At 48.3% G+C, this 12,360-nt stretch overlaps 1 long non-coding RNA gene across 1 annotated transcript; it reads left to right on the top strand.

Annotated features, from left to right (window-relative positions):
* Window positions 1–1,053: 1,053 nt before the first annotated feature.
* Window positions 1,054–11,623, top strand: LOC148101572 (uncharacterized). Its single transcript, XR_015719578.1, has 3 exons — window positions 1,054–1,272; window positions 2,723–2,828; window positions 11,028–11,623. It is a non-coding gene; the product is annotated as an uncharacterized LOC148101572 (long non-coding RNA).
* The last annotated feature ends 737 nt before the right edge of the window (window positions 11,624–12,360 follow it).

Genomic DNA, 12,360 nt, shown 5'->3' on the forward strand with positions numbered 1-12,360 from the left:
AGAGCTGAGGAGAGTCCCAGATGAGGGGTCACCCAGCAGCCGCGGAGCAGAAGCCAGGGGGGGTTGCAGTGACGTGCCCGTGAGCTCCGCCGGCAGCCAGCTGTGCCAGAGTGACCGAGCCCCCACCCCCGAAGTGGCCTGAGCGAGCCCCAGGCTCCAGGCCCCGATAAGCAGCCACCAAGGAGTGAGCCGGTGTGTACCTGGACGCCTCTCCCCAGACACAAAAAACCACCAAAGTGTGAGGGCGTCTGCCACTGGCAGTGGAAGTGGTGGGGGGAGATAGGCCTCCATACCTTGGAGGGCCTGAGATGTCCCCAGAGAGGTGGCGTCTGATACCCAACCTGACATATAGACACAGACATACAGGCACACACAGATACAAACATCCATTCCCACCCATATGCAATTACTCAGCACTCACCCAACGTGGAGACAGACATAGAGAGACACTGTACACACAATCACACTCCCCAACCGTACTTTAAGCCCCAGGTCTAGATACCCTTACCCCTGGAGGGGGAAATTGCACCCAGACCCAGGTGGCCCAGTTCAACAGCGCCGCCTGGCCCCACAGAGCCCGGGACAGCCCACCCGACCCCACCACAGAGAAAACTGCACCCAACCCGTCATCCACTCATCCCCCAAGGCCCAGCAAGGACCCCCGCCCAAAGACGGAGCACCCCCAGAACCCCACGCCCGTCCCGGACCCACCCAGGGGCATCCAGGCTACCAGGTCAGTAACCCACGTCCGTCAGCACAGACCCTCACCCCGCTGCACGCAGCCACGAGGAAACCGTCACCTAAGAGCCAACAGAGCCCTTAATAGGCCATGACCACAACCCCAGGTTGAGCCCTCCAAGGAAGATGGTCCCGGGGCAGAATTCGGGAGAATTTGAATATTTTATATTATTTTGTCACATTCCACACCAGTTGGTGGCGGTAATGCACCATTTTGCTGTTTGCCAACCGCCAATAAACCCTATACAGAAGAATAAGAAGAAGGCGCTGTCGCGTCGTCCATGTTTTCTACAGTCATTGGACGCTCTACGAGAGGACGTGTTTGCACAGAGAGCTGCTTTTTCATTCAAGGAGAATAAAGTGGTACCAACGTTTGGATCGATATCTGCATTGATCTGCCCACCCTTGTCTCCTGGTTCGTAGCTGAGATCAGCGTGAACCACGTGGGTCTCTGCTCCCTGATCTGTTTCCTGTGTTTGGAAAGAGTTCCAGCTTCATCACGGAGTTTCTCTCGGTTTGTGGGCTCATCTAAAGGTAAGCACCGAGCTAACTTTACTGTGAGTTCAGTTCATGTTGAGTTTAGCTCCTGAATGAGGTCTTCTGCTGCTCTCCTCGGTGTCTGTTCACAGTTTATTGTGAACACGTTGAGAGAAGAGTGAGAGAGTGTTTGGAGAAAAACACCAACTAATCATTAGCTCAGCATGCTGGGAGAAGTTGGAGCAGAAAAGTCTTTTCGTTGTCCCTGCAGCTGTTTTCCTGCATGCACCAAACCTCTACAGCCTCATTTCTATTTGAAGTGATAACAGGAAATGGATGAGAGCGATCTGCTGCAGTATCAGGGTCACAATAAACTTTATTGTCCAGCTGCTGTGGATGAACACATGAGAGGAAGTGAACTCCTACAAAGTTTCATTTTAATGAGTCTGGCTGCTGTAAAGTGATGCACAGGAAGATGTTAACAAAAACTAATGAAACAGAGATGACAGTAAACAGTGTTCATATTTGAAAGCACAGAGAATAAAAATATATTGTGGTGGTTAATGTGCAGGAGAGTGTGAAGAATGTAATAATGTCTTCCTGTGTCAAACACAGCTGCAGTCAAAGCCACGAAGGAAAGCACTGAAACCACTGATCAAAGCTCATTAATCAAAGACCGCTGATCAATGGCCATGAGTACCATTCACAGGGAGTTGGGGAGTCGCTGCAAGCGATCAGTGGTTGTTGATCAATGATCATGAGAATTTGCATATTAATGCTCAATAACTGACCTCCCAGCCCATTGTTCTTTCAGTGGTGCTAGTTTCAGTCATTATGCAAATGCATGTTGAAGATTGAGGAAACCTGCAGTCAGTTGAGACTGAAGAAGTCACAAGAGTGACGGAATGTTTCTCCCACAAAAAGCTACGTCCAGATGAACAGAATCAAAGTTTGGGGAATGGTGGAGGTGGTGGGACTGCGGGACTGAAGGAGTTGAAAGTGTGGTGTGGGGGAGTAACAGGTCTGTCCCTGTTTGTGGAAACCACAGGAGGAGCTGTTCAGGCTGTTGCTGGGTGTGAATTATTGATGGAGTCTTTAAACTTGTAGTTGCTGTTTTCCAGACTGAAGCAGAGTCGTTAGCTGAAAACTGGTTTTAGAGGTTCATTCAGGACACCTTCTCAGGCTCTTACAGCCTTACCTGTATCATAACAAAGTGTATAAACCCCAATCCACCTTTAACATGGTCCTTCTCCCAAACCTTCAAATAGGACTTTCTGGCCCTGTCATAGTAAAGGGCTGCTTAGAATATTAGAGCCAATGTCACAAAGTTCCTCCTGAAGTATAAGTGAGTGAGAGAGTTTCCTCACTTTGCAGCACAACACGTCTCACAAGATTTCTACAAGCAATCAGAGTGAAATTTGTACTTTGTGTTGTCAGATGAACATATGAGAGACTTTGACTCTTCAGTGCAGTGTGGAGCCTAACAAAGATCTGTTTTGTGTCCCAGCTGATCAGCAGGAGGAGAAGAGTCTGACGGAGCAGCAGAGGAACATTTTCAGCCATCTGGACTCAGCTGAGTCACTACAGAGGAAACAATGAGCTCAACACAGAAGGTGAGGAAAATATCACAGTTTCACCAAATAATCAGTCACGTCTAAAACTCTCATACTCCCAACCTGTTATATGACTGTGTTGTATATTATTATGTATTTTTAAATTCACAAGTCACAAGCAATTGTTATTCTTTATTATTAAGATAACTCTTTATTGTCATTGCACAGTCATACATAGTACAATAGTACAATGAAATTGGAAAACTGTCCTACATCTGCACTACATGTAACACAACACGACAAGATTTGACACATCACAACACAATACAATGTAGTCAAAGGAGCTTGCAAAGAAAAGCGTCTGGACTTCTTTAAGTTACTTGAAGACGTTTCACCTCTCATCCGAGAGGCTTCTTCAGTTCTAAGGTCAAATGGTGGAGAGTCCCAGATATAAACCTGGTGGGAGTGTCCCCCCACAGAGGGACAAAAGGACCCCCTGATGATCCTCTAATCGCCTGAGCCAAGGTGTGAAACTGGGTGTGGGTCCCAATCAGCCAGAGTTTCGGGTGAGTTCATTGTGAAACCTGGCCCCACCTTATCATGCGAATTCCTGAGGTCAGATGGCCCAGGGTGTGAGTGGGCGTTAAGGCGTCTGGGAAGGGATCTCAAAACTGGATTATAGATGGCAGAGAGTTGGTGTCGTAAACCACCGCCTCTGTTCAAAGATGGTCGCTCACAGTGGACATAGATGGCTTCTTTCAATCCTCTTTCAAACCATCTGTCCTCTCTGTCCAAAATGTGAACATTGGCATCCTCGAAAGAGTGTCCTTTATCCTTAAGATGCAGATGGACTGCTGAATCTTGTCCTGTGGAGGTGGCTCTTCTGTGTTGTGCCATGCGCTTGTGAAGTGGCTGTTTGGTCTCTCCGATGTAGAGGTCTGGGCATTCCTCGCTGCACTGTACGGCATACACCACATTGTTAAGTCTGTGTTTTGGCGTTTTGTCTTTCGGGTGAACCAGTTTTTGTCTGAGTGTGTTGCTGGGTCTGAAGTACACCGGGATGTCATGCTTGGAGAAAACCCTCCTGAGTTTCTCTGATACACCGGCTACATAGGGGATGGCAATGTTGTTGCGTCTGTCCTTCTTATCCTCCCTCGCTGGTGTCTGATCTTCTTTTCTGTGCCTCTTTGCTGACTTTAAGAACGCCCATTTAGGATAGCCGCACGTTTTGAGTGCTTCCTTTACATGTGTGTGTTCCTTCTTTTTCCCTTCAGGCTTAGAGGGAACATGTTCTGCCCGGTGGTGTAGGGTCCTAATAACTCCAAGTTTGTGTTCCAGAGGGTGATGGGAGTCAAACAGGAGGTACTGGTCCGTGTGTGTGGGCTTCCGGTAAACTTCGATGTTGAGGTTGCCATTCTCTTCAGTGTGCACAGCGCAGTCCAGGAAAGGCAAACAGTCATCCTTTGTGTCTTCCCTGGTGAACTTGATGTTTTTATCCACAGCGTTGATGTGCGCAGTGAAGGATTCCACTTCTTGTGTCTTGATTTTGACCCAGGTGTCGTCTACATATCTGTACCAGTGGCTGGGTACTCTTCCTTTGAAAGAGCCAAGAGCCTTCGTTTCCACTTCCTCCATGTAAAGGTTGGCTACAATAGGTGACACGGGGGAGCCCATGGCACAGCCATGTTTTTGTCTGTAATAGCCTTCCTTGTATTTGAAATATGTAGTGGTGAGGCAGAGGTCTAACAGTGTGCAAATCTGATCGGGTGTGAAGTTGGTCCTGTCCTCCAAGGAGTTGTCTTCTTGTAGTCGTTTTTTGACAGTCTCCACTGCCTCCGTGGTGGGTATGCAAGTGAAGAGAGAGACTACATCAAAGGACACTATGGTTTCATCTGGATCCAGGGTAAGTTTCTGGACCTTGTCAGTGAAGTCGGTGGAGTTCTTGATGTGGTGTGGGGTGTTCCCCACGAGAGGAGCAAGGATGGTAGCAAGGTGTTTTGCAATGTTATAAGTGGCTGAGTTTATGCTACTGACTATGGGTCTGAGTGGGACAGCTTCCTTGTGGATTTTTGGAAGTCCGTAAATGCAGGGTATGGCATCCCCTGGGTAAAGGCGGTGATAAGTAAGGCGGTCAATGATTTTGTCCTTTTCCAAGTCTTGAAGGCAAGCTATAACTTTCTTTTTGTAGCTGCTTGTGGGGTCTCGCTTTAAGGCTTCGTAGGTATTGTTGTCACTGAGGAGAGTAGTGATCTTTGTATGGTAATCTGTAGTGTTTAGGACCACGGTGCATCTTCCCTTATCCGCTCGTAAAACAGTGATGTTGTGGTCTTTGCTCAGGGAAGCGACGGCCTTCTTTTCCTGTATTGTGAGGTTGGACGGAGGGACTTTGGCACTGGAGAGGGTGGCTGAGACTTTCATCCTGATTTGCTCTGCTTCTGTCTGTGATAATTTTTTTGAGATCCCTTCCCAGACGCCTTAACGCCCACTCACACCCTGGGCCATCTGACCTCAGGAATTCGCATGATAAGGTGGGGCCAGGTTTCACAATGAACTCACCCGAAACTCTGGCTGATTGGGACCCACACCCAGTTCCACACTTTGGCTCAGGCGATTAGAGGATCATCAGGGGGTCCTTTTGTCCCTCTGTGGGGGGACACTCCCACCAGGTTTATATCTGGGACTCTCCACCATTTGACCTTAGAACTGAAGAAGCCTCTCGGATGAGAGGTGAAACGTCTTCAAGTAAATTAAAGAAGTCCAGACGCTTTTCTTTGCAAGCTCCTTTGACTACGATGACCTGGATGACTGAGAACCTTCACAGACAACACAATACAATAACTTAGTAATAAAAATAAAAAAGAAGTGTATTTGTATTGCATACTGTTATTATTGCACCTTGTTATAAATATAATAATATATATGATACTGTTTTTACCGTTGTAACCCCCCCCCCCCCCCCCCCCCCAAAAAAAAAAAAAAAAAAAGAAAAAAGTCCAGGTAGGTAGCCAGTCAGGTCAGCTGTTAGCACTGCTTAGGGCTATTGCCCTGTTGTAAAAGCTGTCCTTGGGTCCATTTGTTCGGGACCACAGCAGCCTGAACCTCCTGCTTAAACACCCGGTGTCCTGGGTGTGTACTGTCCCGTAGGATGCTGCGTGCCCTCTTGAGACAGCGAGTGCTGTACAGGTCCTTCAGGGAGGGAAGAGGATGTCCAATGATTTTTTTGGGCCATATTGATGACTCACTCCTCCGTGAATCGCAACCTTATCGTGGTGGAGGGGTTTGTGTGTCCCAGGGATCCCAGGGGCTATGTTGTCTGGGGGCTTTTGCCCCCTGGTAGGGTCTCCTAGGTGGTGGAAGGTGCTCCACCTGGAGACTCTGTTGTCCTGCTGGGAGACTTCAATGCTCACGTGGGTAACGACAGCGAGACCTGGAGGGGCGTGATTGGGAGCAACGGCCTCCCTGATCTGAACCCGAGCGGTGCTTTGTTATTGGACTTCTGTGCTAATCACAGTTTGGCCATAACGAACACCTTGTTCGAACATAAGAGTGTCCATAAGTGCACTTGGGACCAGGACGCTCTAGGCCGTAGGTCGATGATCGATTTTGTAATCGTATCACCAGACCTGCGACCATATGTTCTGGACACTCGGGTAAAGAGAGGGGCTGAGCTGTCAACTGATCACCACCTGGTGGTGAGTTGGATCAGGTGGCGGGGGAGGACGCTGGACAGACCTGGTGCACCTGAACGCGTAGTGAGGGTGTGCTGGGAACGACTAGCCCCAGTCCGCGAGATCTTCAACGCACACCTCCGGCAGAGCTTCAACAGCATTCCGAGGGAGGCGGGGGACATTGAGTCCGAATGGACCATGTTCAGCGCCTCCATTGCCGAAGCTGCTGCATTGAGCTGCGGCCGCAAGGTGGTTGGTGCCTGCCGTGGTGGTAATCCCCGAACCAAATGGTGGACACCAGAGGTGAAGGGAGCCACCAGGCTGAAGAAGGAGTCCTATCGGGCTTGGTTAGCCTGTGCGACTCCGGAGGCAGCCGACAGGTATCGACAGGCCAAGCGGAATGCGGCTCGGGCAGTGGCTGAAGCAAAAACTCGGGTGTGGGAGGAGTTCGGAGAGGCCATGGAAAAAGACTTTCGGACTGCCTCGAAGAGGTTCTGGCAAACCGTCAGGCGTCTCAGGAGGGGAAAGCGGTGCTCTACCTGCACTGTGTATAGTGCTGGCGGAGCGCTGCTGACGTCGACTGAGAAAATTGTCAGGCGGTGGAAGGAATACTTCGAGGACCTCCTTAATCCCACTGACGCGTCTTCCGAGGAGGAAGCATAGTCTGGGGATGAGGAGAATGACCCGCCAATTTCCGGGGGCGAGGTCACTGAGGCAGTTAAACAACTCCTTGGTGGCAGAGCCCCTGGTGTTGATGAGGTCCGCCCCGAGTTCCTGAAGGCTCTGGACGTTGTAGGGCTGTCCTGGTTGACACGCCTCTTCAATGTTGTGTGGAGATCAGGGGCAGTTGGCAGACCGGGGTGGTGGTCCCCATCTTTAAGAAGGGGGACCGGAGGGTGTGTTCCAACTACAGGGGGATCAAACTCCTCAGCCTCCCCGGGAAAGTCTATGCCAGGGTGCTGGAAAGGAGAGTTCGTCCGCTAGTCGAACCTCGGATGCAGGAGGAACAATGCGGTTTTCGTCCTGGTCGTGGAACACTGGACCAGCTCTTCATCCTCTCGAGGATACTTGAGGGTGCATGGGAGTTTGCCCAACCAGTCTACATGTGTTTTGTGGACTTGGAGAAGGCATTCGACCGTGTCCCTCGGGGTGTCCTGTGGGAGGTGTTGCGGGAGTATGGGGTGTCTGGCCCATTGCTACGGGCCATTCGATCCCTATACAACCGTTGCAAGAGCTTGGTTTGCATTGCCGGCAATAAGTCGGACTCGTTCCCGGTGGGTGATGGGCTCCACCAGGGCTGCCCTTTGTCACCGGTTCTGTTCATAATTTTTATGGACAGGATTTCTAGGCGCAGCCAAGTGGCGGAGGGCTTTCGCTTTGGTGGCCTCAGAATCTCATCTCTGATCTTTGCGGATGATGTGGTTCTGTTGGCTTCATCGGGTGAGGGCCTCCAGCTCGCACTGGAGCGGTTCGCAGCCGAGTGTGAAGCAGCGGGAATGAGGATCAGCACCTCCAAATCTGAGGCCATGGTTCTCAGCTGGAAAAGGGTGGAGTGCCCACTCCGGGTCGGGGATGAGTTCCTGCCCCAAATGGAGGAGTTCAAGTATCTCGGGGTCTTGTTCACGAGTGATGGGAGAAGGGAGCCGGAGATCGACAGACGGATTGGGGCTGCAGCTGCAGTGATGCAGACGCTGCACCGGTCCGTCGTGGTGAAGAGGGAGCTGAGTGTAAAAGCGAAGCTCTCAATTTACCGGTCGATCTACGTCCCTACCCTCACCTATGGCCACGAGCTGCGGGTAGTGACCGAAAGGACGAGATCGCGGATACAAGCGGCGGAAATGAGCTTCCTCCGAAGGGTGGCTGGCCTCTCCCTTAGAGATAGGGTGAGAGGTTCGGCCATCCGGGAGGGGCTCAGAGTAGAGCCGCTGCTGCTCCACATCGAAAGGAGCCAGCTGAGGTGGTTTGGGCATCTAACAAGGATGCCCCCTGGGCACCTCCTGGGTGAGGTGTTCCAGGCATGTCCCACCGGGAGGAGGCCCCGGGGCAGACCCAGGACACGCTGGAGAGATTATATCTCTCGGCTGGCCTGGGAACGCCTTGGTGTTCCCCCGGACAAGCTGGAGGAGGTGGCTGGGGAGAGGGAGGTCTGGGCCTCTTTGCTTAGGCTGCTGCCCCCACGACCTGGCCCCGGATAAAGCGGATGAAGATGGATGGATGGATATTGATGACTCTCTGGAGTGCCTTTCTGTGTGCTGTGGTGCAGCTGGAGAACCACACACCGATGCAATATGTCAGCACACTTTCAATGGAGCAGCGGTAGAAGATGGTCAGCAGCTCCTTCTTCGGGTCCATTTTTTTGAGGATTCTCAGAAAGTGGAGACACTGTTGGGCCTTCTTTAAAACCGCAGAGATGTTAGAGCTCCATTGGAGGTCTGTGTCTATGTGCACACCCAGAAACTTGAAACTGGAGACCCTTTCCACACACTCCCCGTTGATGCTGACAGGCTGCAGCTCAGACTTCCTCCTTCTGAAATCAACTACCAGTTCTTTTGTCTTGTTGGTATTGAGGTCCAGGTTGTTATCTACACACCAATCTGAAAGCCTCTGAACTTCAGCTCTGTACGCCGTCTCATCTCCCCCAGAGATGAGCCCCACCACAGTGGTACCATCTGCAAACTTGATGACTGCGTTGTCTGGGTGGCAACTAACAGTCATGTGTGTACAGAGTGTACAGTAGGGGACTCAGTACACAGCCTTTTGGAGAGCCGGTGTTAAGGCTGAGGGCTGAGGAACAGTAGTAAAAGTAGCTCCTTGAAGAACGTTTTTATCCAAAACTAACTGAATGTTTTATTATATTAATGTAGTAATAAAATAAGATTAGTAAATGAAATACAAACTATTTATTTCTAATAAAGGTTCTCTGTTTGAATCAGTTAAGTAGAAAATGAAGGAAAATAAAACATGTGTATTCTCTGTTGCCTACATTGTAGAGGGTGACTTTGCCCCTAAACAGGAACATGAGCAGGGAAGAGGTTAAAGTGGGATTGAGCAGGTGGGAACCCTAAAATCAGCTGTAGTGGCTCAGCGTGGGGAAAAGAATCACAGCTCACAATAATTTCTATTGAGAGCTCCAGTAGATTTTCTTAAAGTACAGGCTGTGATCAGCTGACCTGCTGCTCTCTGTGGATGTACACAACTGAATTCAACCAGATGTCAGCAGATGTTTCATGAGCCTTCCTGGCTGATTTCCATCCTCTACACTGACAGTACACTGTCTTTATATTAGACACTATACTGTTGGTATGAAGGTGGAACTCAGTGAATGAATGTCAGCATCATGAGCTTCAGTTTAAATGAATCTCTGCTACACTTGATGTAATCTAACTGTTACATGAGCACCACAGTCACTGTGCACCAGTCACACACTGTTCTTTACTTTAAATCCATCACAGTTCAGCAAACTAACCTGTTTATCCTGCACTAACCTGCAGAGGATCTTCATGCAGTCTTTAAATAACACAGTTAATCTGCCTCAGAATGTTTTGCAGCATCTTTCAGTTTATGAAAAAAACATAATGTCACATGTACAGACCCAATATCTGATTTCCACACATGAGGACTTACATGTAAGCTTTAATCTCCAGTTGATCAAATCCCACTGAGCAGTCCTTCCCTTTAAATCTAACCTCTCTTCTTCCTCTCCTGTCCTGTGTGTCTTATCGTTCTCCATCTCTGAGTGAAGTTAGCTCTCTTTCTTTTCTCTCCCTATGATGTACAGCAGCTGGACCTTTAGCCAGCAACACACTGTGAGACAAACTGCACACAAACAGTTTGTGTGTTTGCTGATGTTTGTTGATAGAAACGCTGCATTTGAAATTACCTGTTTGTTCAGGTGCTGTGCGAAAAAGAAAGAAGAACAACGTCTCACTTTAACTCCTGACTATGACTCACAGTTTTGCCTCTTTCATCTCTTTTTATGTTTCATACCCTGGTGATTAGTACACGATCAGGATCGTCTTTCATGTGTTACTTTTCCCATTTCTCAAGTTGGTTTGATGTTTGATGCCTGCAGTGATGAAATAAACCCCTCAGATGCCTTAAAAGTAACACATCTGTTTTGTAAATGTAAGGAGTAAAAAATACAATTTTCTTTTTCTAATGTAGGGAGCAAAACTAAAATATTTTCCTTCACTGAATCAACTTTTAAATGTTACATTGTAATTATTAATATTGAAAAATGACAAAATGATACAAATATATAATAGGAAACAGAAAACATAAAAAAGTATAGACTTGGCAAATATTTATTACTTTTCTGAGTGTGTTAGCATGCTAGTATTAATATTTGTGTACAGCAGGAGGGATGGGCATGATTTTAGAGTGTTGGAACAGTCATGAATTATTTTTAACACCAGGTTGGATGTAATGTGTTAGAACTACCAGCAGGTGGGGATAAGAGACCTTTAAGGTGTTTGGTGCCACACTCCACCTTCAGGTTTAAAAGTAGTGTTAATGGAGGGAGTTTGAAGGTTGAGTTTGTTCCACGACTGCATTTCACTCACTGCCTCTGTTTGTATCTCTGTCACTGCAGGACCAACATGGAGCGAGAAGTCAGCGCTCTCAGGAGGCCGACAAACCTCACAGAAGAAAGAGAGAGAAAAAACACACCTGTGACGAGTGTGGGAAGGGTTTTACTTTCAAGGCTGAACTAAAACGTCATCAGGTCATCCACACTGGAGAGAGACCGTTCAGCTGTGACTTGTGTGGAAAGTCTTTTTCCTGGAAGGGTCACCTAAAACAACACCAACTCATCCACAGTGGAGTTAAACCGTACAGCTGTGATCAGTGTGGCAGAGCTTTTACTCACAGTAGGAGCTTACAGAGGCATCTAGTTACCCACTCTGGAATTAAGGCATACAGCTGTGACGAGTGTGGGAAGGATTTTACTGAGAAGGCTGAACTAAAACGTCATCAGGTCATCCACACTGGAGAGAGACCGTTCAGCTGTGACTTGTGTGGAAAGACTTTTTCCTGGAAGGAATCCCTAAGAAAACACCAACTCATCCACAGTGGAGTTAAAGCGTACAGCTGTGATCAGTGTGGCAGAGCTTTTACTCAAAGTGGCCACTTACAGAGTCATCTAGTTACCCACTCTGGAATTAAGGCATACAGCTGTGACATTTGCGGAAAAACATTCAGCCAGATAGGGAGCCGAAATACACACCTACGCATTCACACTGGACATGATGTGTACTGCTGTGATCAGTGTGGCAAACGCTGTACTACAGTCACACACCTAAAACGCCACGTTTACCCACACTGAGGAACGACCTTATAAATGTGACCTGTGTGAGAAGACTTTTAAATCTTCACGTCACCTGAGAGAACACCAACAGATCCACACCAGAAAGAGACTCTACAAGTGCAGTTAGTGTGAGGTATGTATTTTTATTTTTATCTGTGTTAACTGAAACAGTAAAATGTAATTGGACGTCTGCAGAGATGCTCTTTATTTCAGGCGACGTTCAGGATAAAAATGTTGAAGGACTGACTTACACTGTCTTTGTGTCTTTGTTTAGAAGCAGAGCGACACAGATGGATCCAGTTCTCAACCCTGTCATCACTGTGGTGGTGGGAAAGACTTTCGTTGTGACCTTTGTGGGAAAGCTTTCAATTGGCAAGGCTCCCTAAAAACACATCAACGTAGACACACTGGAGACAAACTGAAATACTGCAAAGAATGTGGGAGAAGCTTCACCACATCAAGTTACTTCAAACAACATGAACTCATTCACAGTGGGGTTAAAAAGCACCTCTGTGATCAGTGTGGGTCATCCTTCACCACTGCATTGGAGCTTAAAACACACAAACGAGTCCACACAGGAGAGAAACCATACAAGTGGTCGTATCTATCATGAACGTAC

The sequence above is a fragment of the Neolamprologus brichardi genome, chromosome 9, assembly GCF_056152115.1.
Source record: "Neolamprologus brichardi isolate AB-2024 chromosome 9, ASM5615211v1, whole genome shotgun sequence".
NCBI lineage: Eukaryota > Metazoa > Chordata > Actinopteri > Cichliformes > Cichlidae > Neolamprologus > Neolamprologus brichardi.